At 51.0% G+C, this 27,667-nt stretch overlaps 1 long non-coding RNA gene across 2 annotated transcripts in view; it reads left to right on the plus strand.

Annotated features, from left to right (window-relative positions):
• LOC112646778 (uncharacterized) overlaps positions 1-27,667 on the plus strand; it is a 71,950-nt gene that overhangs the window by 27,385 nt on the left and 16,898 nt on the right. The window contains exons 1-2 of one of the 2 annotated variants that reach the window (XR_003127866.3): positions 16,380-19,617; positions 20,232-20,301. The exons of the other annotated variant lie outside the window; for it this stretch is intronic. This is a non-coding gene — a long non-coding RNA (uncharacterized LOC112646778). Of the gene's footprint in view, positions 1-16,379; positions 19,618-20,231; positions 20,302-27,667 lie in introns of those variants that run through there. 2 annotated transcript variants of the gene reach the window in all.

Below are 27,667 nucleotides of genomic sequence, written 5' to 3' on the forward strand. Positions count from 1 at the left end.
GTCAGCATGTGTTCTGATTTTGCAGCGCCTGTCTGGACTGTTTGTTCAGTGTTTGGGCTTCTCTCCTGGCCCCCTCCCCTTGAAGGCATAATACATGACACTTCCACTCACATCCTATTGGCTGGCACTTGACCACGTGACCACAGCTGGCTGTGGGGGGAGTCCACAAGTATATGCTTTTTTGCTTCTTTTTTTTTTTAATTTTTATTTATTTATGATAGGCACACAGTGAGAGAGAGAGAGAGAGAGAGGCAGAGACACAGGCAGAGCGAGAAGCAGGCTTCATGCACCGGTAGCCCGATGTGGGATTCGATCCCGCATCTCCAGAATCACGCCCTGGGCCAAAGGCAGGCGCTAAACTGCTGCGCCACCCAGGGATCCCAGTATATGCTTTTTTGGAGGTGGCCACTCACCCCTCAAAAGAAGGGGAAATGGCACTGTTGACAACAGCCATCTGCAAAGAGGGCACTGGCATTCTGAGAGTAGGATCAGCTTTTCCCCACTCTTTAGCTGTCTGGGAATTGCTGGAGGAAAGCTGATGAGTCTGCCTAGAAAAGCCCTAGATTTTTCTGTTTTCCTGGGTCCTTGGGCACAGCAGCTATGGGTGATGGCTCGCTTGGTTTTGTTCTTTAGTGTACCAGCTGACACCCCCAGCATGGCAAGGGTCCTGCTCTGTCCATGCAGATGTTGGCCACCCTGCCAGGCACTGCCCCAGGCACCCCCCTGTGTCATGCATGTTGAGAAGCTGTGGGAGCTCTCTGGCCCACAGCCCTCTGCTAGATAGGACACAAACATTCCCCCAGAGTGGCCAGCCCAGGGCCCTCTGGGGACCTGCTGGCTGCTCCGGGATGCTATGTGGCCCAGCAGGGCTCATGAGGTTATGTCTGCAGGAAGTCAAGACCACCTGCGTTCCTTGGCAACATCCCCCTCTTGTTGTTTGTTTCAGAGCCTCCTGCCAGACCCCAAAACCAAACATTTCACCATCCTGCTGTTTCTGAGACTCAGTGGACGTGGGAAATGAAATTGCCTTTTGCGGGGCTCGGGGTGTTCCTTCATCTCCATGCTCCAGCTCACCCTTCAATTCACTCAGCAAATGATAAATACGTGATATGTATTGAGTCCCTCCGAGGGGCCTGGGTGCTAGAATTTGCCTGGCATCATCTGTGTGGCTGGCAGCGTGTGCCCCTGTGGCCAGACAGCACTGTGAACCATGGAGCCGTCATGTTGGAAACCATGGGGGACCCACCTACAAGGATGTGAAGACGGTTCTGGCCTCCTGAGGATTCTTGAGGAAATGCCAATAAAAAATCGAGCGGGCCTCACTTCTGGGTATATTTCCAAAGGAATGAGAGCATGGTTTCAGATAGGTACTTGCACAGCCACATTCATAATGACATTATTCACAATAGCCAAGAAGTGGAAGCAACCCAGGTGTCCATTGACAGAAAACTGGATAAACAAAGTGTGGAATAAACACACAACGGGGTATTATTCAGCCTTAAAAGGAGGAAACTCTGTCACCTGCTACGACCTGGATGAACCTGGAGGACATCACGCTCACTGAAAGAAGCCAGTCATGAGAGGACAAGCACTGTGTGAGTCCACTTCTTTGAGGCCCCTGGAGCAGTTGCATTTATAAAAACAGAAAATTTAAATGCATGCATCCTTGATGCCCCAGAATCTTATTTGGAAGTTTTCAGAAACAAAGGAAGGTGCTGGTTGGCTTAAATGAGAGGATCTCTGGAGTCCCTTAGCTCTGTGTCCAGTGCCCACCAGCACTGATGGAACAGCAGTGGCTAGTCATCCTGTGGTTATGACAATAATGAGAAGGTCCCCTCCTGCCCCCACCCAGCAGTCAGAGGTCTCCAGAAAGCAGAGTGCATAGGAGGTTATATGTACATATAGGATATAAACGTGATAGACGTAAGAGTAAGATGTGTAGGAAATCTATGTATATATATTGATATTTATATAAAACATATAGAAAGAGACTTCATGGACTAGGCTTACACCATTACGGGGCTGGCAAGCCTGAAATCTGAACAACCAGCAGGGAACTCGGGCAGGAGCTGAGGCTGCAGTCTTGAGACAGAATTTTTTCTTCTCTGGGAAACCTGTTTTGCTTTGTCAGGCCTTCGCCTGATTGGACAAGGCCCACTCAGATTATTGAGGCTTATGTCCTTTACTTAAAGCGGATGGACTCTGGATGCTGACCACATCCACCAGATGCCTTCAAAGCAACACTTAGATGAGTATTTGATTGAACAGCTGCGCACTGCAGCCTGGCCGAGTCCAACACACAAACCTGACAAAGCTGATCACACTGTGCCAGGCTGTGTCACCCTGCCCTGCAGGGCTGGGATCTGGGGACCAGGCAAGGCTGTGAGCCACTCTGCTGGTGTCTTTTGTTGGGTCCATATGCTCAGCCCCGCCACATGAGAATGATCTTAGGAGACTTGCCAACGAGGTTTTAGCCAATCATTTTCCTTGTCTGAGTTTGTCAATTGGCAGGAAAAAAAAATCAGAGCTGTGCCTATTTGTTGGCCTTTCTGCCACTGGGCAAATGGACATGTGGACCACCTTCTCGATAGATTAGGGCCCTTCCCTGCAGCTGGTGGCAGGGCCATCACATATGTGCAGGAAGGGAACATAACCATAGCATTGTTCACTGAGCACTTGTTACGCACCAGTAGCCTTTAACCATGTTGTAAGTATTAACCCCTTTAATCGTGCGGCCAGATGTACCCGTTTACAGATGAGGAAACTGAGGCCCCGAAAGGCTCAGTAAGGTGCTTAGCGTCATGTGGCTAGCACATGGAGGAGCCAAGACCCGAACCCACTCCCTCTGGCTCCAGAATCCAGTCTCTTCAGCCTGTAGCACCTGCCGTCCTAGGGTGTCACTCTTGGGGGCAGGACAGACACATGAGAGTCTTAGCCTTAACCCGAATTTTCTTTTGACAAATTTGAACTTCATTCCACTCTTGAAAAGTGTGTATCTACTTATCCAAAATGGTATAATCCCCTTCTGTCTTCTCCGGAATGTTTCAAGAATTTGTGTCTATCAGACACTTTAGAGAAACACGAAAAGAATTTTTTTAAATGCCAAGTTTGTGTGTGTGTGTGTGTGTGTGTGTGTTGTTGTTGTTGTTGTTGTTAATCGATTATAGATTTGCCTTTGGAGTAAACCTGAGACAACCTAAAGCCCCAAACTTCCTTCTCAGCAGAGTGAACAAAAATAATTCCCGTGCTAGGTTCTCAGCGATGGGGCCAGTGCTCTGGCGTTCACATTCGAATTCCACCAGGAGAGACAGGGGTCCTCGGGGGGAAGGAACTCGCAGGTTTCCGGGGCGCAGGCATGAGGGGGGGCCAGCCGAACCGCTCGAGCTGCCTTGAAGTCCAGGCCATTCTGACAGCCTCCTGAGGGCTCTCACGGGTAACTCGACGCTCTGCAAACTGGAATAAATGGTTTCCAACCACAGACCGTCTAGCAGACCGCATTTAATACTACTTCCCCAACGTGTGAAGCACTTAGTTTTAGAATCACAGGAAGAAGGGCATCACCTGGGACTGCAGATTGACATCTTGTCCTGGCCATCACGCCCCCCTGGGCAGCCTTTGTCCGGCCACGCTGGCCTCCCGGTGTCCCTAGCCCCCTCCAGGCCGGCGTGTCCCAGGGAGGGTGGCGTCCCGGTGCCCGGGATTCCGGCCTGGCCTCCCCGCAGCCAAGGCCGGGTGTGCTCGAGGAAGGAGCCCGCGCTCCATCCAGACCTGGAAGCGTGAGCGCCTCCGGCGGGGCCACTGGGCCGCGGGAACCACCACAAAATTGCTCCCCTCCTTCTGCTCTGCTCCACCGGCTGCCCACCTCGCGGCCGTTCCAGGAGGCACCCCGACAGGAGAGCACTGGGGGCCCTCTGTCACAAAGGGGGCCTTCAGGGCTGCTGCCCCAGGACAGCAAGGACCGCGGCCTGCTAGGAGGCAGCTCCGGGCGCAGTGGCCACCGTCTACCGGGCAGCACCGGGAACCAGCCGTGGCCGAGACAAACCCTTCATGGGGGGCTGTCCCGGCCGCTATGACCAGAGGCAGTACAGAGGCTCGCCTCCCTCTTGGGAAAGTGGATTTCTTCTGGAAGATGGGCAGATTTATGGTGTCAGCAGCTTTGGAAGGATACGAGAGACAGACAGACAGTCCTGGTTGCACATGGGGACCTCGGTGGCTCGGAGAAAGGGGGGCAGGGAAAGACTCTTCACACTCTGCCCTTCTCGACCAGAGGCCAGGGAACCACCTGAGCATCAAGGTCATTCCAAAGTGGCTTCACCCCCCAAAAGATGTCTCCATGGGCGGGTGGGCTGCTGCTGGGGCCCTGGGGATGGCACATGTGTCACACTCTCCGCAGACACAACCCCATGGTGCAGGAAGCCAAGGGGGCTGCGAGCTTCCAGGGTTTAAGTGGCCCTCTGTGCACGGGTGCCCGTGCCGCTTCCCTTGGACAAAGTGCTGCTTCTCTTCACTGACCAGAATGGTTTCCAGAGCAGGACAAGCAGGCATCTGCCCCTGCCTCCCTGGCTGCACCTCCTGTGGGGGCTGAGGAAGGAGGCGGAGCGGGACAAGAAGCTCCGCTGGAACGTCTGCCACCATCATGGCCAGGCTGATGACATCAGTCCACGTGCATCTGGGCCGACAGGCCTGCGTGCCAGTCGTCAGCCGATGACACATATGCTGAAGCCAATATTTCATCACTGGTGACATGAGGGTCCTGGCTCTTTGATCCACCCCAGTCCCCATAATAATAACAAAAATGACCAAAATGTAGGTACAGGAGTGCTGGGTGAGAGGGAGACTTCCTGAAGTGACAGGGCTGTGCCCATGAAAACCACAGGGGGGCTGGATGGCCCTCTCCAGGAGGAACTCCGAGGGGGGCTTGCGTGGGGCCTGGGGCAGCGCAGGAACCAGGATGGGTCCCTTCAGAATGTAAAAAAGAATGAGATACCACCTCACGCCAGTGAGAAGGGTGAAAATTAACAAGACAGGAAACAAAAAATGTTGAAAGGATGTGCAGAAAGGGGAACCCTCTTGCACTGTTGGGAATGTGAACTGGTGCAGCCGCTCTGGAAAACCGTGTGGAGGGTCCTCAAAGAGTTAAAAATAGACCTGCCCTACGACCCAGCAATTACAGTGCTGTGCAGAGACAGATGCAGTGAAACGCCGGGACACCTGCACCCCGATGTTTCTAGCAGCAATGGCCACAATAGCCAAACTGTGGAAGGAGCCTCGGTGTCCATCAAAAGATGAGTGGATAAAGAAGATGTGGTCTATGTATACAATGATATTCCTCAGCCATTAGAAACGACAAATACCCACCATTTGCTTCAGTGTGGATGGAACTGGAGGGTATTATGCTGAGTGAAGTCAGTCAGTCGGAAAAGTACAAACATTACATGGTTTCACTCATATGGGGAATATAAAAAAAATAAAAGAGATTATAGGGGAAAGGAGAGAAAATAAGTGGGAAATATCAGAGAGGGAGACAGAACATGAGAGACTCCTAACTTTGGGAAACGAACAAGGGGGAGGTGGTCAGGAGGATGGGGTGACTGGGTAACAGGCACTAAGGGGGGCACTTGATGGGATGAGCACTGGGTGTTACACTGTATGTTGGCAAATCGAACTCCAGTAAAAAAATACACACACACACACAAAGAAAGAAAAGGCTAACACATACTTTAGGATGTTTATAAGGATTGTTCTGTTTCCCCTTTTTGTCACGTAATGGCCTCTCGCTTTGTGGCCTCAGACAAATTAATTAACTTCTCTGAGCCAGTTTATTTTTTAATGTGTAAAATAGGGATAAAACACCCACCTCCCATAGAGAGTCATTGCCAGCTTGGAAAGGGACACATGTCATGAGGGAACATCTGTTGACCTGGAAAGAACGGCCATAGCATTTCTTAGATGAGAAGGGAAAATCGCATGGTGGAAATACTAGCAGACACCTGCCAGGCGTGTGCTGGGATCTCTATGCCGCCCGCACAGCAGCACTTCGAGGCAAGCACCACTATCACAGGAGCAAACGGAGACACAGATAGGCCAAGAAGCTTGCCCCAGGACGCACAGCTGTGGGTGGCCTGGCAAGGATTCCAAGCAGCCTGGCCCCAAAACCCGTGCACGAAACCACTACACTATGGTGCTGCCCTCCCCCATTCTGTAAATACCCCAAGAAAACTCCATATGTTTGTGCGCATTTGTGTCAATGGAGCAAAGTGTGTGCAGACACACAAGGCCATGTGATAAACACAGGTGACCTTGGAGTAGGAGTGAGGTAGAAACAGGTGGGAAGGAAAGAGTCATTGCACATCCTGAGGTTCTTCTGCTACTTGTCATTTTAAATATAAAAAATTTTTTGAACAAAGAATATGGTTTAATTTCTGAGGCTTTGCCTGAGTTCTCTGTTCTTGGAGTCTGTTTGGCATCTTATTTTTTTTTTAAGATTTTATTTATTTATTCATGAGACACACAGGAGGCAGAGACACAGGCAGAGGGAGAAGCAGGCTCCCTGCAGGGATCCAGAAGCAGAACTATCTAGATCCCAGAATCCTGGGATCACGACCTGAGCCAAAGGCAGATGCTCAACCACTGAGCCACACAGGTGTCCCAGTTTGGCATCTTTAGGAGACTGGCACAGATGGCATGGGCTGTTTTGTGACCAAGATTGGTTGTCAGGAAATCAGAGGTATAGATTTCGGGCTTGCATCCCCCACACCTGGCTTGAGCTCTTGGCCCCCTTGGAAAGAAGTCATCGCAGGTGCTCAACAGGGAAGGGTACAGTGGCTGTTCCATTAAGACTGGGTGTGTGGGCCCGGCATCGGCTGCCACTCTCACGGAGACACTGACCTCTGAGGCATGCCAGCTCTCCAAGGTGTCTGGGAAATTTGTGTGATTTCCTGGCAACAACTCCCAAAGTGCAGCCTATTCTCCCCTAAACCGAAGCCACTCACACATTGTTATGTAGTCTCTCTCCCTTGTGGGCACACTGGATGAAATAAGCCAGTTCCCTGAGTGTTGTAAGCTGGGGTTCCTGGCTCTTCATCTACAGGTGTCTAAGTTTGGGCCCCAAAGAAGCAGATTGGGGTTACTTGGGGGGAAATCCCAGCAGGTAGGAATGAAAGAGTGGGGAGACAGCAAGATAGGGAGGGGCAAAAGAACATAAGGTCATATGGATGCATTACGAGCATCATCCCACTGGAGACCCTCTGAGAGATGTGAGGGAGTCAGCCCACCTGAGACAGGAGGGCTGGGCAGTTATCCAAGGCTCTCATCCTTCACTGGTTCCCCACCTCCTCCAGGTGGGGAGGATGAGGTACAGGTGGTTGGGTGGGATGCTGTCAGCAACTGGGAGGTATGTCTGCAGCTGCAGGTAAACTCAGGTGGCCACGCACACCTGCCCATATATTCACGCATAAAAGATGCTGATTCTTTGCAAATCTTCCCTCAGTCTGAGAAGTAGCTCTCAGAGACCACAAGTACTGCTGAATCTCTAAGGACAGTTATTATGAAAATTAGCAGTAAGGTACCTGAGATAGTTAGCATCGGCTGACAATGAACAGATGCACAATAGCAATTGCTAGAATGTGTGCTTCTCAAATTTTAATCTGTGCATGGATCAGTCAGCGATCTTTGTGAAAAATGCAGATTCTGATTCAGTGGGTCCAGGGTCAGGGTTGAGATTTTGTGTTTCTAACCAGCTCCCTGATGACGTCAAATCTGCTGGTCTGTGGACAACATTCTGAGCAGCAAGGGTTTAAATGAATGAAAAAGCCCTGGGAGATGGTCTGGTTCTGTGTGTTTGGCTTCAGGAAGTCCTCAGGGGCCTGGTCCCTCCTATCCTGTTGCTCTACTGTGAGCAGCCTCCATTCCCAAGGTCCAGTTCATGGTCCCAAATGGCTGCGTCATCTCCAGCCATCACATCTATGTTCCAGTTAGTAGGAGAGAAAGGGATGAAAAGGGGCAAATAGTTGTTTTTTCATTTAAACTTTTTTATATTCTCATGCAGTTGTAAGAAATAATAGAGAGAGATCCCGTAAACCTGTTACTTGGCCTTCCCCCATTGGCAACACTTTGAAAAACAACAGTACAATATCACCACCAGGATGCTGACATTGTCATAACCCACCAATCTGATTCAGATTTCTGCAGCTTTGCTTGTACTCCATGAGTGTGTATTTTTTTAGGTGCCATTTCCTTGCCTGTGTAGGTCTGGGGATCCTCATGGAGTCACCACACAGAATAGCTCCAGTGACATAAGGGTCTCTGGTGTTGCTTTTATAAGCACCCTCAGCCCTATCCCACCCTCATCCCTAGTCCCTAACCTCTGGAAGTATGGGGTAAAGGGTTTCAGCCAGGAGTCTTTTTGATACTCATGTTTTTTTCTATTGAGATATATTTTATATACAATAGAATATACAGATTTTAAATATACAGTTAAAAAATAAATGTACAGTTTAGTGATTTGGATGAATCTTACAGCCATGGGGTTCCCTGTGCACCCAGAAAGCTCATCCATGCCTCTGTGCGGTCAGGGCCCCTGGACCCCCACAAAGCCAGTGTTCTAACTCCCACCTCCATGCTCGTTGACCTGTCCTTGAGCTCCATGTAACAGGCTCCCAGGGCAGCCGCTGTGTGTCTGGCTGGTTTTGGTCAACATGCTCTTGAATGTCATCCATCAAATGGTGTACATCAATACTCTTTTTTAAAAATTGCCTCTCATCCTATTATTTACACATAATGTGTGTGTCCTTTCACCTGTCAAGGACACTTGGCTGTTATGAATTGAGCTGCTATGAACATCCTGGTACTAGTCTTTTTAGGGACATCTGTTTTCTGTTCTTTTGGGTAAATGCCTGGGAGTGGAGCAGCTGGGCTGAAGGGTAGGCACGTGCTTTACTTGATAAGACTGTAAGCTGGTTTCCAAAGCAGTCATGCCATTTAGAGCCTCACAGTGACGTGCTAGCATCCGGCCCCCCCACATCCTCGGTACCGTTTGCTAGTGCCAGTCTGTGGTGTAGATTTTAGCTATTGTGGTGTGTGAGTTCCTGTCTCCTTATGGTATCAATTTGCATCTCCTGGTGACCAATTATGTTGAGCATCTTTTCATGTGATAAAATGGCCACCTGCTTATCATCCTTTATGAAAGGTCTGTTCAAGTCATTTGCCCATCTTGAAACTGGAGTCGTTTGCCTTTTTAATTACTGAGTTGTAGGAGTTCCTGTATCCTGGATATAAGTCCTTCGTTAGATATATATTTTTCACAACCCATAGCTTGCCTTTTCATTTTCTTAATAGTGTCTCTTGATGAGCAAAAGTCCTAAGTTTTGGTGGAGTACAGGTTAGCAATCTTTTTTTTTTTTACTTAGGGTCCACACCCGACATAGAGCCCCACATGGGACTTGAACTCAACCCTGAGATCAAGACCTGAGCTGAGATCAAGAGTCAGATGCTTAATCTGCTAAGCCCCCCAGGCACCCCCCAGGCGCCCCCCAGTTCAGAAATCTTTAATTTCATTGTTAGTGCTCTCGCTGTCCTCTCTAATACTTCATGCTCTGTCTAGCATCTTACTGACATTCAGGCGCACAGTCCATGACAAATACAGTCTTGCTTGGAGTCAGATCACTGTTAAGATTCACGTGTTTCAGGACACCTGGGTGGCTCAGTGGTTGAGTGTTTGTCTTTGACTCAGTCGTGATCCCAGGTTTCCAGGATCGAATCCCGCATCAGGCTCTCTGTGAGGAGCCTACTTCTTCCTCTGCCTGTATCTCTGCCTCTCTCCCTGTCTCTCATGAATAAATAAATAAAATCTTTAAAAAAAAAGATTCATTTGTTTCTCCCTAAGGACCTCCAGTTGTTCCAATAGCATTTGTTAAGACAGCCATCCTTTCCCTCTTAATTAATAATCATTATTTATTACTAATAGTTGGTATCAATCATTTCTGTGTTCTCTATTTTTGCTTGATCATTGAGCAAGACGTTTATCAATTGTATTAATCTTTTCAAAAAAAACGGCTTCTGGCTTTTAATTTTTCTCTTGTTTTTATTTCCTTGATTTTTGTTCTTATTCTTTTTTTTTTAAACTTTTATTTATTTATGATAGGCACACAGTGAGAGAGAGAGAGAGAGAGAGAGAGAGAGAGGCAGAGACACAGGCAGAGGGAGAAGCAGGCTCCATGCACTGGGAGCCCGACATGGGATTCGATCCCGGATATCCAGGATCGCGCCCTGGGCCAAAGGCAGGCGCCAAACCGCTGCGCCACCCAGGGATCCCTTGTTCTTATTCTTATTCTTCAACTTTGTGTTTAACTTATTCCTTTTCTAGCTTTCTACTATGAATGCTGACACTATTAACCTCAGACTTTCCTTCTTTACTGATGTAGAATCACAGCTATAAATTTCCCTCTAAGGGTCACTTTGGCTTCATGCTGCAGATTATACGATGCTTTGCTTTCATCACCCTTTGTCACAAAGTATTTTGTAATTTTCCCTGTGACTCCCGTGACCCATGGATTATTTAGAAGTGTGTTCCTTACGTTCCAAGTGGGTTGTGATGTTTCCAGGGATCTTCCTGTGGTTTGTTTCTAATTTAATTCCACTGCACAATCTGCACATTCAGGTCCCCACAGACCCTGTGGCTTATCTCATGGTCCCACACGGGGTCTCTTGGTGGGTATTTCACATGTGCTCAGCAGGAGCAAGTGTGCCAGGGCTGTTGAGTGGTCTGTAAGGTCAGTTAGGTCAAGGTGACTGACAGGTTTGTTCCAATCTTTTATATTTTTGCTTATTTCTCTTGCCTACTCATTCTATCAGTCTCTGGGAGTGGGAGTTTTGAATCTCCAGCTATGACTGTAGAGTTTTTCATTGCTCCTTTTTTTTTAACTATTAAATTTTGCTTCATGATACTTTGAAGCACTGTTTATCAGGTGTTTGCACATTTGCCTATTCACAAAGATTAAAATATATATTTATTAATTACTGTGTACACAAAGAGTAATACATATGTATATACTAGACACATGCTGTATACAGAATCATGATACGTGCTGCACAAATGTTGTTTATCTAAATACTGATGCAGTGTATGTATACAGGGCTCACTCCCATCTCTGTGCCCCATGTGTCCAGTTCTTATCACCTTATTCCTCTGCCCTCCCCAGAAACCCACTTTAATTCCTCCAGAGTTTCTTTATACACAAGAGAGAAAATGCAAATATATATGTCCGTATTCCCCCCTGCACAAAAGTTAGCATGTGATATGTGCTCTTTTGCATGTACCTTTTCCCCATAACACTGTCCTGGTGCTGTTTTCGTGACAGCACAGTGGAGCTTCCCCTGGGACGGCTGCAAGGGCCCCCTCACGTGGTGATGCTAGCAAGCCCCCTGGGGAGATTTGGTTGGTGACGCATGGGCTGTTGCACGGTGCTGCTGCCGCCACCCTCTTCACAGAGGGAGACCGTGAGCACTCCTTATTTAACATTTTCCTCCTGTCACAGGGCTCAAATGGGGGTCCCGCCCTCCAGGAGGGTCAGTGTTTATGGCACTTGCACACAGCCACCCCCAGAGGCCCATGAACAATGTTTGTATAAGGAGTTGTTTTTTGCAAATACCCTGAACAGAGCGGTGGTATTTTGCAGCTACTGCTTCTGTATTCATCCCTGTAGTCTAGTGATGAACCTCCTGGGCGCCCGGCTCTGCTACTAATTCACCGTGTGCCTTTGGCAATGACTTTGTTTTGGGGCATTGGGACAGTAATAGCTAACACGTTAAGGGGGTGCTTATTATGTAGTCAGCATGACTCTTAAGAGCGTTGCACTTTTAATCTCACTTACTTGACAACGTTATGAGAGAGGTCATATTATCTGCCCTGTGGTAAATCATTCTGAGCCACAGAGAGGTTAAGTAACTTGCCTAAGGTCATACAGTGCAGCAGAGCCAGCATTCAGTCCCAGCAAACAATCTGGCTCCAGGTTATCGTGAGGATCAAACCCATCAGTGAACACTACATATTCAGGCAAGGGCCAGGTACCTAATATGTGATCGCTAAATATTAGCTCTTGTCATCATTACCTGCCCAAGAAATTGGAAAATGGGTAGTCTCTCTAGGTGGAAAATACCGGTACACTAAGAAAGGGCAGAGGTTCAAATTCACCTTGTGCAATTGTTGGAGGCGCTGGACCCATGGGAGAGGCGGGAGGAAGAGCAGCTGCTGCTGGAATCAGGTGGGAAACCCTGGGAGAGTGGGCGAGCCTGGGTCACCCTGATAAAAGCCGAGGTAGAGCCTCGCTTCCTACCCATGTGCCTGCAGGATCGTGCTAACGCAGGACACTGTCAGCATGAGATGTGCAAACGATTTGGAGTCCCTTTGCTTTTCTTTGCAGCAAACAGAGAAGCAGAGAAGTTAGCAAGCTTGTTTTGGCAGAGGAAAAAACACAAAATGCCCAAACCGCAGAATTCTCAAGAATATTGCTAAGCACTAATTTTGCTAACATGTTAGACAGCCTTTCGGATCTAGGCAATCTTGTTCCTCGGCTGGAAACAGTTCCCGAAAGCCATGTGATCCCAAACCCACCCTGGGCATGTGGGGGTAATGAGGAAATCAGCTCCTGCCTTCCCTCGCCCTCAGCCCAGCCGAGTGGGGGCATCCCCTAGTGCTCCAGCCCTGGGCCCACCCTAGAGATGCCGGCTGGACTGCACGAACCTCCGCCCTGTGCTCCCAAACTCTGCGTAAGTCCCTGCGTTTCCATGTCCTCGAGGTACGATCACACCAAGTCAGAGTTGTAGGACCAGAAAGCCAACTTGAGGGGTGCAGACAGGGCTCCTTGTAGGGACATTCCCTTGCCGTTCAGGGTCAGCATCCCCATCAGAACAGGCTAAATAATGAGGCAGATAGGCTAACATCCCTGTTAAGAAGGTAATGAGTCACAAATGCTATTTCGATGGTTTTCTTTGAAAGAAATACACATAACCAAACCAATTTTAATTAAAGATCTTGTCTTTGTAATCAGGCAGCCACAAATGAAGGCCAGAGTGCTTTCATGCGGAATAATATACACAGAGCCGTACTGGTTTTCCCAGAAAAGGGTAGGCTTTTTTTTTTTTTTTTTTTTTTCAAATAAGAAAGGAGTTTCTTCCTAACAATACGGGGGATGCAACAAAAAGCTATCTTTTGCAAAATATAAAACTGCCAACTGTCCTTGCTCCCCCCATGGATGCCATTTGTTGATGTTAAGCCAGTTGGAACGTTTGCCAAATTTACATCCCAGCTGGGATTATCCCACCCTTCGAGATTAGACATGTGATCCTGATTTTTCAGCAAAAAAAAAAAAAAAAAAAAAAAAACTAGTCGAAAACCAAATAAACATACCTACACATACATCTAAAGCAGAAATGGTGGAGAAATGATTGTAACACACCACAGTGTGTATTTCTGCAGAAGAAACAGGCTGAACATCAAAAATGATGTTTTGATTTTTAGTTTTAAACGTCAACAGAGTTGAAATACCTCTCCTAAATATGTCCTCCAAAACCAACAGAGGAGATCATCGTTTTTGGTTAAACATGCATGTAATTTAATAATCCACAAAAGGAAAATGCATCCGAAGTGGCCTGAGCTCAGCCATGCATTCCTGCTTCTTGACGGTGTCGAATCCCGTCTTCACTAAAGAGGGTCTTAGGGTGGCTTCCCACAGGGCGTCCTGCAGATAGCTCGCTCCATGCTGCACTGAGTGTGTCTTCAGGTGGCTGACTGCCCTCTGGCCGGGGTGGGCTTTGGGGGCAGTGTCACCTTGAGTCCTCTCGGCAACCCGGGTGCAGGAGCCCAGATGCACTTGGCCACTGTTTACTGGACTCGGTGAGCCTCGGGAGGCAGCAGGCTGGGGTGTTCATGTTGACTGCTGGGGGCTTTTAGCATCCTCAGGTGAATGACTATAATGGTCCCACAAATGCTGAGCTTTGCTACCTGGCAATAACCAGAATGAGGGGTGGGAAAAGACACGTTATGAGGGAGGTTCTAAGTGCAGGGAAGCTCCTATTCTGTCTGGATGACAATGCACGCCAGCAGCCAGGGACGCTGCCAGACGGATATGTACCGCCAGCTGTGTCTCCAGATTTCTGCTACTCGCTCGCTTGGTGCCACTCCCCCGTGGGAGCAGCCTTAGATATGTGATCAAATCCTGGTGAGGGGAATAGCTAGTCAAATCTCATATTCTTCGGGAGGACATGGTATGTGGCACATGACATAGTCCTCTCTGCTTGCTCCCGGGTCTTGGGATCCAGATGCATTTCCCAGACCTGCAAGTGTTGGAGAGCCCACAGCGGCACCTCCTCCTTGGCTGTGAGGGTTAGTGGCTTCAGTACACACTGCGTGCTCAGCGTACACTGGCCATCATCATCCTCATTTTGAAATGCACAGAGTGATGCAGAGTTCTGCTCTGACACAGTGTGCAGCAGCATGGGTTTGAGAGTCAGACGGCGTCCGTCTTTGGCACTTGGTAGCTGTGGACAGCTTCTCTGTGAAACGGGGATTACTGTCTCTATTTCGGCCCCCAGTGGTGGCCGCACCCTAGCCTAGATTTTTATATTGATCACACGCCACAGACTTAGGAGTACAGTGACCCTTCCACACAGATGGATCGCACCGGGTGTTCTTTGAGAATACAGGTAACCTCATGGAGTGCTCTCTGATCAGAAAGTTGACATGGTCACAGGACACAGAGTGACCAAAAGGACCAGGAAGTATGGTCCAAAAAAAAAAAAAAAAGGAAGTCCAGTCTTTGCTGCAGAGCTGGCTCCCTGGCCCTGTGGGATGGATCCCTCCCATTAGACGGCATATCCCATGCCCAGGAGGACTCCCATCAGTATCACAGAGCCAGACAGTGGGGTGGCTTCATTCTGGCCCTTCCTGCTTGCTAGCACACTGGAGCTTGTTGGCATTCTGGAGAGAAGGGGATTGTCTGAACCTAAGAGAAGGACACTGACCATCTGGCCATGGAACTTTTGGACCACAGGGCTAAGGAGGCAGTGGGGACCGACCTGAGAAGCTGCTCCTGGAGCTGTGACTTTCTACATGAGCCTGTTATCAGGTGTCTACTAGTCTTCAGAATCAGAAGGCAACACGGCAGCCCTACAAACCACATGGCCTTGTGCTGTGCTATGAGTGATGAGCCTCTCTCCCTCTGAATCAAGGATGCCAACTCAGATTTCACAGAACCGTGGCAGGGGGTCCCTCCCCTCCCTGAAGGACACAGTGCTTCCCCCCACACCCTGCACTTCCTCCAGCCTTCCTTCTCCCCGAAATGCCACTGTCACCTGCCTTCCCCAGGCCAACACACCCTGTGGGTCACAGCCGTGAACAACCTCCTTGGACCAGGCATGGGGCCCCTCTGTACAGCCAGTACTTCATGCTCCTGAATAGTGACATTACCATTGCATGGGTTTTGATTATCTTTAGGGTTTTTTTCTTTTTTTTTTTTTAAGATTTATTTATTTATTCATGAGAGACATGCAGAGAGAGAGAGAGAGAGAGAGAGAGAGAGAGAGAGAGGCAGAGACACAGGCAGAGGGTAAAGCAGGCTCCATGCAGGGAACCCAATGCGAAACTCGATCCTCGATCCCGGGACTCCAGGATCATGCCCTGAGCCAAAGGCAGGCTCAACCACTGAGCCACCCAGGTGTCCCTTTAGTTTAGTTTAGTTTAGTTTAGTTAGTTTAGTTTTGTTTGTTTTCACAACAAAGTCTGGAGGAAGGCAAGTCAGGGCTGTGGCAGTGCCCCTCCTCCATAGCATCCTCAGGACATGGCTTCTTCTATCTAATTAATCCACTACATATCGCTGTTTGCCCAAAGCCATGTTTGCTCAATATGGCCACTTCAGCACCAGCCATCACATCTGCATTCCAGCCAGCAGGAAAGAAGACCTGTGGGAGGAAAGGGCAGAGGGCCTGTGTCAGCTGTGCCATTGTTTAAGGAAGGGTCTAGCACATTCTGCTTATCTCATTGGCCAGATCATACCTGGCCACCTCTGGCTCAAGGGAGTGGGGAGAGGGTGGAGTTTGAACACGGGCTCTATTCCCATGGAGGGGAATGACAGACATGGGCTACAAGGAGGTCTGTGCTTTCCTATTGCCCAGTTTTGAGCCAGGACTGTCAGAGATCCTCAGTAAGTGGTGATGTTTGAATGAGCGGGTGGGTGGATGCATGGCCGACAGTGGGACCTGGATGTGAGGCTTACCTCCGATGGGGCCTCACGGGACCGTAGGCTCCAGGCTCCCCCAGCTTTGCTGCTGAGCTGCCCCGGGAGTACCGTTCCCATCGGAGGGGCAAAGAGGGTCTGGCAGCTTTGACTTCAGATCCTCACAGAGGCCGGGGCATGAGGAGGCCTGCAGGGGATGGAGCAGCCCCCCAGGGGCTCTGGGGGAGTCCCTCAATTGCCTCTCCTCTGCTCTGCCCCATCTAAGTGCCTGATGCCTTCTCCCAGTCCTGGGTCTGGGCTGGCCGAGTTTTAGCAGGTATCCCCACCCGACTGTCTGCACTTCATTTATCCTGTGTCACCAGGCCCCGGCTTTGTAGGCAGCTGTGCTGCGGGATCATCTTTTATGACCCAATTAGCAGGAGACCCCCCAGATGGCAGCGAGACTTGGGGCAGTCTGCTTCCCACAGCCAGGGTCCTTGTAGTGGAGGGTAGGCTGCTGGATGTTTGGAAAGAAGGAAGGACAGAGGAGAGCTGAGGGAGGGGTCTTGACCCTCCTGCAGGGTGGTGGGGGGAGGGAGGGAGGATGCTCCTGGACTTGGCTGGACCATGAATGGAAGAGGCAGGAAAGGCTGGAACCACCCACACACTTCCCCCATATGGCATCCCAGCTGTGGCTCCTTAAGCTCTCCTTGGGGCCCAAACACGCAAAGGACCCACGTTCCTGGCCGCCCCCTCCCCCGGCTCTGTCTACATCCTCCATCCTCACCCTGGGTAGCCCAGAGGGGGTTCCTGAGAGCTGGAAGGATCTTGCAGCTACAGTGTCCAACCTCCTCCTCTGACAGGAGGGGAAGCTCAGAGAGGGGTACATGTCACCCACGGTCCCAGGACAGCTGGAACTAGGCCTGAGGTCGCCTGCCTTCCGGGTCACGGGTGTCCTTCTTAGGTCCCTCGGAAGGGGCTGTCATCGTGCCTCAGGTATGCCTGGGCCAGGAATAGCACACCTCCCAGACGTGAGCAATTTACCTCGATTTCCCACTGGGAGGCTCAAAGCACCTTGTTTCATAGTTTCCTACACCCCATTCAGATCCTTGCAGGGGAACGCCTGGTGGGGATCCTGCATTCCTTCTTTGGATGGGGAGCTGAGGGAGGGAGGAGTCCATGAGTGACATCCCAGGAAAGATGTGTTCCAACCCACAGATGGCCCTCCCTTGGCCACCACTCAGGGCTGCTCCAGGTCCCCAGAGGCACTGGCTGCCGGTGGCACTGCTTCTGCATTCCTTCCGCACCTTGGGAGCTCTTCCTCAGCTGACAGCACACGTCAGAGTCACTAAGAAGGTGCGACCCCAAACAGAAACTCCGAGTTTCCGAGGACCAAATGGTCCCCAAACTGAGTGAGCTAGACTGAGAGAGTCGATGAAGCAGGGCTCCCACCAGGATGGGCGCATGGTAACTGCAGACACGTTCTGAGCTTCAGGGGACTCCCTCTTTAAGACGAGGGGAGAGGCTGTGTGCTGCCCACCTTCCCCCCATGAGCATCCCATTACTCATTTTTTATTTCGAAGTCAATTGCAAGGCCTGTTCTAGGCCACAGTCCAGTTTAGCTCCCCACATCAGGGGCGGACACGATGGTGATGCACAAGGGTGCATCACCCAGCAAGAGGGAGGGCCAGTGCAGGAGCTTGGCCCCTGCTAATTATCCCTCCTGGTCGCTCGGCCCGATAACTGTTGCATTTGGAAATAAATGACACACTTTTCCTACATCTGCTCCAAATTTGCATTTCAGAAATTAGAGAGCTTAGTTACGTGGTATTACATGGCAGTCCGGGCCGGGTCTCGGAGTATGGAACTGATTGGATAGTCTGCCCAAAATAAGAGGAGTTTCGAGCTCTTTCCAGGAAATTGAGTGGAACACCCAAACTGACATCCAATATTAAATATTATATTTGTATAGTTGTTCAGTAGAGTTCCCTGGCATCCAACATCTGAGAGCAAAATTTATAAATGGGGAAATTGAATACCTGGTGAGAACGATGCTCATCAAGGCTAAGAAATTAAAATATTACTGTATACACTCCAAGTCAGGCTGCTTATAAAGGTAGAGCTATTAAAACATGATCAGCTGAAATGTATTTTGTCTCAAAAATGTCATACACCATTAAAGTTGAAAAGACTTTGATGCAAATACCCCTGGCAAAGGCTCTGCTCCGTCAGCAGCAATGTGCTCGGGAATGTTCACTGCAAATATACAGTCTCGCTGAGTGAGGGGAGACTGGGGAGCCGCCCGGGGACAGCAGGACTCCCTGGGGCTGCTGGGGCACCCAGCACCTCAGGACGCTGGCTCACGGGCTCAGGAGCAGCACATCATAGGGGGACGATTTGGCCCAGGGCAGTTTCGTCAGAGTGGGTGGAGCAGGGGCAGGACTGGGTGCAAACTTCAAGGGAATGCCAAAAATCTGGATAACATTTTAGTATAATACGTAACAGTGAAAATAAACGGTCAAACTACTGCCTGCTGCCTGACCCTTTTGTAAATAAAGTTTTATTGGAACCAGGGCCAAGATGAGAGTGTGGCAAGCAAGGCAGGGTTGTGCAAGCTCAGGATCAGATTCTGCTGTTACTTGAAATTCGATGTTTTGTTCATTGTGGCTTTTTTGTATTATTTCGAGTTTTGAGGTGTCATTTAAGTATGAGGCCTGAGGCAAGCATCCCACTCGCCTTACCTGGCCAAAGCCCTGGCCAAGGGGAGTAGTTTTGGATGGTGTGCTCCCCTCACAGGACAGGATGGTATCCTCTCTGCCAGGGTCTCCAAGAGGGGGCCACCTGTGCTTGGAATCCCATGCTCACGTGAGTGTGGTAGAAGCACAAAGCCCTGCTGGAAAGCCTGGCCCCACCCTAAAGGTCAGCCACCCATGTCTGATCCCCTGCTGTGAACATTTTAGTGAATACCATGGAAGGCAGAAGGCAAGCCCCCCCATCCCATCCTACCTCCAGGCACAGCCCGGGGGGGGGGGCTCTGAGCAGGGTGCTTAGCTGCTGGCCTTAGGGCACCTCCAACAACTCCACCCGCTGCCTGTGGCCCTGGGGGTGCTGTGCGGCCTGGGGGGTCCTGGAAAGCCAGCCTCAGTAGACTTGGGAATGATAGGCTGGCCCTGAAGGGTGGGAGAGGATTAGAACCTGGTCCCACTGGTATCTGCTCTGGGCGCTAGGACCCATCATGCTGCTCTCCTTGAGCTCCAGGTTTTCTCATCTGAACTCCATGCAAGACAGCAAAACCCACCCTGCCACGTCCCTGGATTGGAGCTTCTTAGACCTCAGTCTAAATTGGTGAAGGTGCTCCTGCTCTAAAGGGCCATACACAGATCAAAACGCACGCTCTCTTACAAAGATGGTAAGTAAGCATCTCATCCAAGATCACACAGCTGGTGAGTGGGGATGTGTCTTCAGGAGGCCCCAGGTCTTGGTCTCCACCACCTGGGACCTCCACCAACAGTAGGGAGGGGTTTGCTAAAGCAGAAGGCTGCTTCCCACCCCAGGTTTCTGGTTCGGTAGGTCTGGGCCAGGCCCCAAGAATTGGCCTTTCTAACACGTTGCCGGGTGCCACCTTGCTACAGTCAGGGACCTCACTTTGGAGACCCTCTTCTGAAGGTGACTGGGGAGGGGAAGCTGGGGGGGGGGGGGTAAGGCAGGCTAGGATGAAAGAAAGGAAGCTGGTGCCAGACCACGTCCCCTCCTTTGCAGGGGACACTTCCAGTGCCAGGGAGGGGCACGCTGGTCACTTTCCCCCAATACCTGCACTGGAAGCTGCTCTAAACAATGTGGATTCCCAGACCCCACCCCAACCTGCTGAATTAGAGGGCGCCCAGGGATGGGGATAGTCACCTTTGTCCCCCTTCCAGGTTGGTCTGATGCCCACAAGATAGAACTACTCCCCACCCCATCCCACTCATCAGTACTTGGGAGGGGCCTATTTCTAAATACCAATCCTTGTGCCCAACCCTGCAGCACTGGAATCCAACACCCGGGAGCCAATGCAGACATCTCTAGCTGATAGAATTCTCTGGATGATGCTAAGGTGAGCTAAAGCATCTCCTCCTGTCCACGAAGGAGACCCCAGCTGCACGAAGAGTTGCACCTGTGCAGGCAGCCAGGCGAAGGGCCATAGCCCATGAATGGCACTGGGGCAGACGGCCATCTGAAAAGCGGGTAGATTGGGAGTATTCGCAGAAAATTGTATGTGAGGACGTTGGGCAGGGCATCATTATTCTGTAGGGTGGCTTTTCCTTCAAACCACTGAGGCCTGGAACGGGCCCAGATATAATACAATTGACCATACTGTCCACTTAGGGTGCAGACCACGCGGCCTCATAAACGGTGGAGAGACCCTATAAACTGTAGTAACAGCACTCTCCGCCCGCCCCCCCGCACCCCTCCCCCGGCCTGTTTGGCTTGGCAGAGCCGAGACTTCATGCCTGCCCTTATTAGTATTACTATGGGTTCTTATGGTGACTCACCGCCCACATGTGAGCCTTCCCCTCGCTGCCCGAGGAGGAAACCTCTCTGACGTCTGCGTCGCCGCTGAGATTCGTCAGGGTGCTTGCGCCCCGGGGCCATGGTCTCTGGGCTTAGGAGGCGCGCAGGCCCGGCCCGCCGTGGGCCCCTGGGGTCTCTCCCGTGGTGTGGAGCGCACCGGGTCAGCCTTGCGGTCACTGGGTCGCTGGTGCGCTCTGCTCAGGGCGGGCGGGAGGAGGGTGGCCAAGCTCTGGAGGGGGCCGAAGCCACCTGGGGGCTTGGTCCGTCTACTTGGACAGTTTTGTAGCCTTTGGCCAGACCGTGGCCTTTGCTCAGCCGTAAGCCCGAGGAAGAGAAGCTCGGTTGGCCTCCGACACTGGGCGAAACTGGGCACCTCGAATGTGGGGCAGGACTGCCTGGGTTCAGATCCTGGCCAGGCCCGCCGCTGTCATTGCGTGTGGCTGAAAACCACCAGCAGCAGAAGAAACCCAACCAAAGCCACCTCCCCGTGCCTCCGTTTCCCCACGTGAAAGGGAATCATAACCATAGTGCCTGCCACGTAGGGGCCACGTAGGACTGTTTTAGATGTAAAATGGATTTGGCCACATCGCAGCAGACCTACCACACTGAGATCCAGGAGGCCTCTATTCATCTCCCCATCCCTCTAGGCACCTTAAAAAAATTTTTTTTTTTTTAATTTTAGTTTCTTTTATACTGGCACTAGATTTCACCTCTGGGATCCAGTTATTAACCGAAATGCTTCTGTTTAAGGTTTTACCAATGTACCTTTGTGGCCCCCTGCAGGAATGCAGCTGGCCCTTCCTTGGGGACCTGATGGGCAGAGTCAGAATCTGGAAATTTTTAGGCAGATAAAAAGGGACTATGGGGGTCTCCAGGGAGGGGGAGTCACAGGAGTAAAAGTGCCCATGAAGGACTGGACTTGCCTGGGGCAGAAGCTGAATGCCACTCACCCTGCCCTCTGCACTCCCTGCAGGTTTGACACAAAGCCGTCTCCTTCCTTTGGAGTCCCGCAGCTGGGCAGGGGCTGTCCCCTGAGCCCCTGTCCCCGGGGTGCTGTCCTTGGCTCCCTGGTTGCTGCTGTCTGTCGAGGGTCAAGCATGAATCCGCTCACTGGGATCCAGAGGACCTATGGGAAAATTAGCTTTCACTCCCTGTGAAATAGATAGCCTGGGGTGGGGGGCATTGTGTCCTCCAGCTTTTATTATGGAAATGTTCAGACACCTCGGAGATTGAAAGGAGTCTCCCAGCAACACCCAACAACCCCACCTAGATTCCGGCTTACACCTTGCTATTCTTGCAAGGGTCCAAGGGCTTACACCTTGCTATTCTGGACGGGTCCATCTGTCTATCCCAGTCTGTCACTCATATATCAACCAGCCACATCCCCCAACCCATTCATCCACCCATGCACTCATCCATCTACCCACCCACATCCACCCATCTATCCAAACATCCATCTCTGCAGAAAGGATTTACCCAGAGCATTAGTCACCATATGGACCTCATTTAATCCCACGACGACTGTTGTTACCTCCTTTAGACACGTGAGGAAACTGAGGCATCCCGACTTGTCCAAGGTCACAGAGCTCTCACAGGCAGTGAGGGGATCTGACCTCCTCACAACCATGCCTGGGGCTGTCTGGCTCCTGCCCCTGTAGTGACCTGGCAGTTCCAAATGGGCAAGAATGGAAGTGGGTGATGGCTTCCTCATTTGTGTAATTGTGACCTCTGAGTGTAACAATCATTACCCCCAGGTTTTTAGAGAATCCCCCAAGCCAGGGAATTTCCCTCCTGGGGAGCTGGGGTTTGGCCTTGCCAATGTCTAGAATCCAGGGAGGGTCAGTTCTGGATGCAGGGCCTTTTCCTGGAAAGAGCATGTCCCATCTACCAGAGTCTCGTGCGGTCATATTGGGAACAAAACCACATTTCCTGTGTTTACCGAAGCTGTTCTGTAGGATGAGTGGACACCCCGGTCACCCCCCACTTAGGCACATTCCTAGGGAACTAGCCACCCCAGGAAGTAAGTCAGAGTGAGGTGGAGGGCACCGGGCAGGTGCTGAGCGGGGGCTGCGTGGGAGGCGCCCTAGGACCTGGAGGGACTGGCCATCTGAGATGATGGAGGTAAGGAGCCCGCCCTGCAGTGGGACTGAGCCTGGCTGGAGGCTGGGTACTCAGTGACAGGATGAGGGGCAGGAGCAGTGGTGCATCCCCATGGAGATGACAGTGGCTGGTACTCTCTGAGTAACTTCTGTGGCCAAGCACTTGGCCCGGGCTGCCTTTCTCTGAGGCAGGCGACACCACTATCCCTTACAGCCACAGGGAAACTGAGGCCTGCAGAGTTCAGTGACTCCCCCCAGTCACAGGACAGCCAGAGGGGGAGGGGCGTAGCCTGGGCCGGAACCAGGGGCTGTCTGAATCCAAATATCTCAGTTGCTGAGTCACGTGCAGCGTTGCTCAACTGGCAAAGGCTTGTAAATCCCACAAACAGTTAGGGAAACTGAGGCTGAGCAGCTTGCCCAGCTCTCATCTGAGTTGGTGGCAAGTGGTGGGGCTTGTTTGTCTACTCGGACAGTTTTGTACCTTCTGTCTTCCCCTCAAAAGAACAAGATAAATATTAAACCAAGCAACAGCCCTGCACCCTCTTTAGCTGAGTCTGTGGCTAGCCCCCCTTCCTCGCTCCCCTCCTCTGGCCGGCCCATCCAGGCTGGTCCCTGGAGCAGGGTTTCGGTGAGCAGCCCAAGATGTGTGCCTTCACTGTGCAGACCCTTCCAGCCCGGGCTCCTCCAGCCCCAGTCTCCATGGTAACCAGGGTGGGTGCCTGGACCATTCAGGAGGACCCCAGGTATACCCCACTTCCTTGCTTTGTGCTTCTCTTGGAAGCCAGTGGAAGGTCAGGGTATCTTCACTCTAAAAAGTGAGGTAGCAAAACAAAAGTAACACAATGGAAGCATTCACTGAAAACCCTCTGGACACGATACTCTATGTGTCCAATAAGGGCTGATTCACCTGTTTCACAGGTGAGGACACTGTGGTTGGGGGATGTTTTTTAACTTGTCAAAGCTGCCAGTCGTGTACAGAGAGTGGGCAGCCCTCCTGAAATCCACCCCTGCCCTGCCCCTGCGACCCCCAAGCTGTCTGGGCCCACTGTGGCCAGCTCCTCCCTGCATCAGCGTGGGTTTGCTACATGCCCCCAGGATGCACACGTGGCATCCTGAGCTCCATCGCGCTGTCCCTCTGGTGTGACCAAAACCTGCAAGAAGCCTCAGAGCGTGGCCTGACCCTTGCGTGTCTGGACAGGATGGAAACTGAATTCCAAAGACCACAGGACCAGGGAGGGGCCGGGCTGGTGAGCTTGTTCATCCACCCCCTCCAGTTGTTGTGGAGGTCACCTGCATCCGCCTTATGGGAAAACCCTCCCAACCCTCCTAGGCTTCGGGCTGTTGGCCCTTGGTCTGTGGGGTAGGAGCTAGCTGACATTGGCCTGTGGCAGCACATCTCCAGCTTGATCTGGAGCCTCCGCAGCACCAGAGTGGGTGTTAAGGCACAGATGGTTGAGCCTGCACCACTGCTCCTGCCCCTCATCCCTGGAGTTTCATGAGGGATGAAGGGATGTCAGGATGTCAGGATATCTAACAAGGTTCCTGGGTGACACTGTGGCTGAGTGCCAGACCTTGAGAGCCACCCACTGAGTGACTTGCCGACCAGTCTTTCCTCATGATGTTTAGGGCTAGATGGTCCTGCCTGTAGGTACATGGAGGATCTAACTAGGGCCAAGTAGAATAAACAAAAGCATTTCTGAGTGGGGCTGTCACATAAGGCCCAAGCTTGAGGAACTAGTCGAGGCTCCCAGACTTCACCTGGGGTGAAGCCCACCCGACAGCCAGCACCAGCACAGCAGCCCTGTGCCATGCCATCTTGGAGTTGGGTCCTGCAGCTTCCAAGCTGTCCCAGCTGAGGTCAAGTAGGGCTAAGACTGGCTAGTCTTCCTTGCTGAGCTTAACCTCAACTTCTCATCTGTGAAATGGGCCTAATAACGCCATCTCAAATGAGGTCATGTGTATAAAATACCCGACACACTGTGCACAACCAAGTTAGGGCGTGGGTGTTACTGGCATCACAGTGGCCAGTTGAGCAGTCCTCCCTCTCCTGCATGAAACATGCTGGCCCCTCACCATGAGTTCCTGGCTTCGTTTCTGTCATCATAAAAGATTGTCTTTCCATGAGCAAGCCTCTACTCATGGCGGCTTGTCAAGAAATTTCTCCTGCTCCCCACCCCCACTCCTCTTTGCCTCCTCTTTGAGGTCCAGTGTAAATGGTCCCCAAAGCAGAGCCCATTAAAGCATCAAGACTGCCAAATTGGCCCTGGTCCCCATCACCAGGCCCTATGCCCCGGATGGCCTGGTGGAGGGGTTGGGTGCAGGTCCTGGCCACAGCCCAGATGTTGGGGTGGGGGAGACGTGCAGTGGGTGGGGGTGGAGAGCACCAGGCAGGGAGACAGAGGTACATGAATAATCTGCTGACCTTTCCTCTCCGTGTTTGGGTGAACATAAGCCTGTTTACAATAAACCCCAGGGAGATTTTTCATCCTTCCAAATGGAACAAGGGTTATGTAAGCAGAGAGATCTTGAGCTCGGCAAACACCTGCTCTAGGGGCCAAATGGAGGGAGATCAGGAGAAATGGAGCCCTCCATCGCCCCGTTGAGATACTTGGCCTTCATTAAGCTGGGCCTGATGGGAAGGGCAGAGAGTGGGGCTGCTCCCTCCCTGTGCCTGCAGGTCAGGATGAGCACACACCTTGGACTCTGAGGTGGCTGCCCATGCCTCGCTTTTATTTCTCAGTTGCCCTGGGTGTTCTCTGGGCTTAAAAGCAGACCTGCAGATATTGTGATTACAGTGAGTGGGAAAGTAGGAAATCCATGTAGGAAAAAACAAAACAAAACAATTCACTCCTTGGTATTTTTTGTCTTCTGCTTTACACCATCCTCGGTGACTTTTAGTCGGCGACTTGACCCAGAAATGTTCATTCACAGAGGCTCATCTTCCATCTTCAGGTTTGAGTATATTGTATTCAATAAGATTAGCTGTTCTGGAAACATGAGGTCAGCAACCCATGTCTTAGGACGATCTGTGGGATTTTTTTCTTTTTAAAGATTTTATTTATTTATGAGAGAGAGAGAGAGAAAGAGAGCATGGGGGTGGGAGCAGAGGGAGAAGGACAAGCAGATTCTGCACTGAGCTCAGACCCTGACGTGTAGCTTGATCTCAAGACCCCGAGATCATAACCTGAGCTGAAATCAAGAGTTGGACACTTGAGGTGCCTCAATATGAGAATTTTTTTTTTAATAGAAGTTCTAGGTTGGTTGGCAACGTGTACCCATTAATGATTTGAGTAAGTCTGGCTTAACCCCACTCTGGTGTGATTCTGTCCTCACCATTTCCTCAGTGGGAAGATGAGAGTGATTTCGACAGCCAGCTTAGACGGAGCCACACCAGAGAGAAGGAAGGGCAGTGGCTTATGATGGGTCTCCTTTTTGGATTCTCCATCAGGCATTTGGCAGGCTATATTTTCCAAAATAGCTGCAATGAGGCCTCCCACACCACGTGCTCTTCTTAGCGTGCCTACCCCACAGAGGAGGGTCTAAGTTGTCCTCCACTTGAATCTCAGTGGGCTTGTGACTACAGCAGAAACAAAGAAAGCTGTGTGACTTCCCGGAGTAGGCCCTACAGGGAGGTAGAGTTTCTGTGCCATCCTACTGGGACATTCATACTTGGCCTACCATGATGTGGGGAGCCCGAGAGGCCCACATTGAGAGGAACCAAGGCTGTCCGCCTTCAGCTGGGCTGGACTCTCAGTTGACAACCAACCAACTAGCCAACCCTGCGCCACGCTATCTTAGACAGAGACCCTTCAGCATCCATCAAGCTGCCCCAATTGACTCCTTGTGGAGCAGAGAAGATGAACATTCTTGCAGAGCCCTGTCCAAACAACAGATTTGTGGGCTAAATACATGTTTGCTATTTCAAACCACCCCACCACTTTGGGGTGATTTGTTACACATAGTGCAGGTGGTATAAGCCTCTCTAGTGCCCTAAAGAGCAGATGCTGCTATTGGCTCTTTTTTTATGAGGAGGAGGAAGCTGAGACTCAGACGGGGTAAGCCACTTGTCCATGGCTGTGTGGCCAGGAAGTGCAGGAGCTGGGTGTGTAACCCATGGTGTCTGACCCAGAGCTGTCTGCAGGGTTACACTCTCCTGGTCCTCAGACCAATGTGTGAGGTCCTCCGTGGTGTGGCTCCCACTGTCCTGCATGTTTCCCCAGCACATCCATACCTACTCAACAATCCAGCTACATGCTTGGAGATCCTTCACAGACCCCACTTGGGCCTCCTGCCAAACCCTCACTTCTGACGTGTCCTCCACCTGTCTCCATGCCTCTGGGGTGGGTCCCACTGGGCAAACCCCAGCCAACCTCCCATTTGTAATCTCTGTCTGAGTCTGCTCTCCAAGGACCCCTAAGTTGGTCCCTCCCTTCACCGTGTTTTCTGGATGTTCACAGGCAATTATTGCTGCCACCTTGGAGGGCAGAGTCCACAGGGCTCACTGTGGTGAGCTGGGAGGAGTCATCTATCCTCAGGGCATTATGTGAGACAGACATTTCTGCATGGTTACTTGGGGTCTTTCCATCACACACCCACTCCCAACTAACATAGTGTCTTGTTTGATTTTGCACAACTATCTCTAAAACTGATCTTGTCTTCATCTTATTTACTTATTTATTTTAAAAGATTTTATTAATTTATTTGAGAGAGTGAGCAGGGGGAAGGACAGAAGGAGAGAGAAAGAGAATCTCAAGTAGATTCCCAGTGAGTGCAGAGCCTGATGCAGGGCTTGATCTCATGACCCCAAGA

This window comes from Canis lupus, chromosome 5, assembly GCF_003254725.2.
Source record: "Canis lupus dingo isolate Sandy chromosome 5, ASM325472v2, whole genome shotgun sequence".
In the NCBI taxonomy this organism is placed as follows: domain Eukaryota; kingdom Metazoa; phylum Chordata; class Mammalia; order Carnivora; family Canidae; genus Canis; species Canis lupus.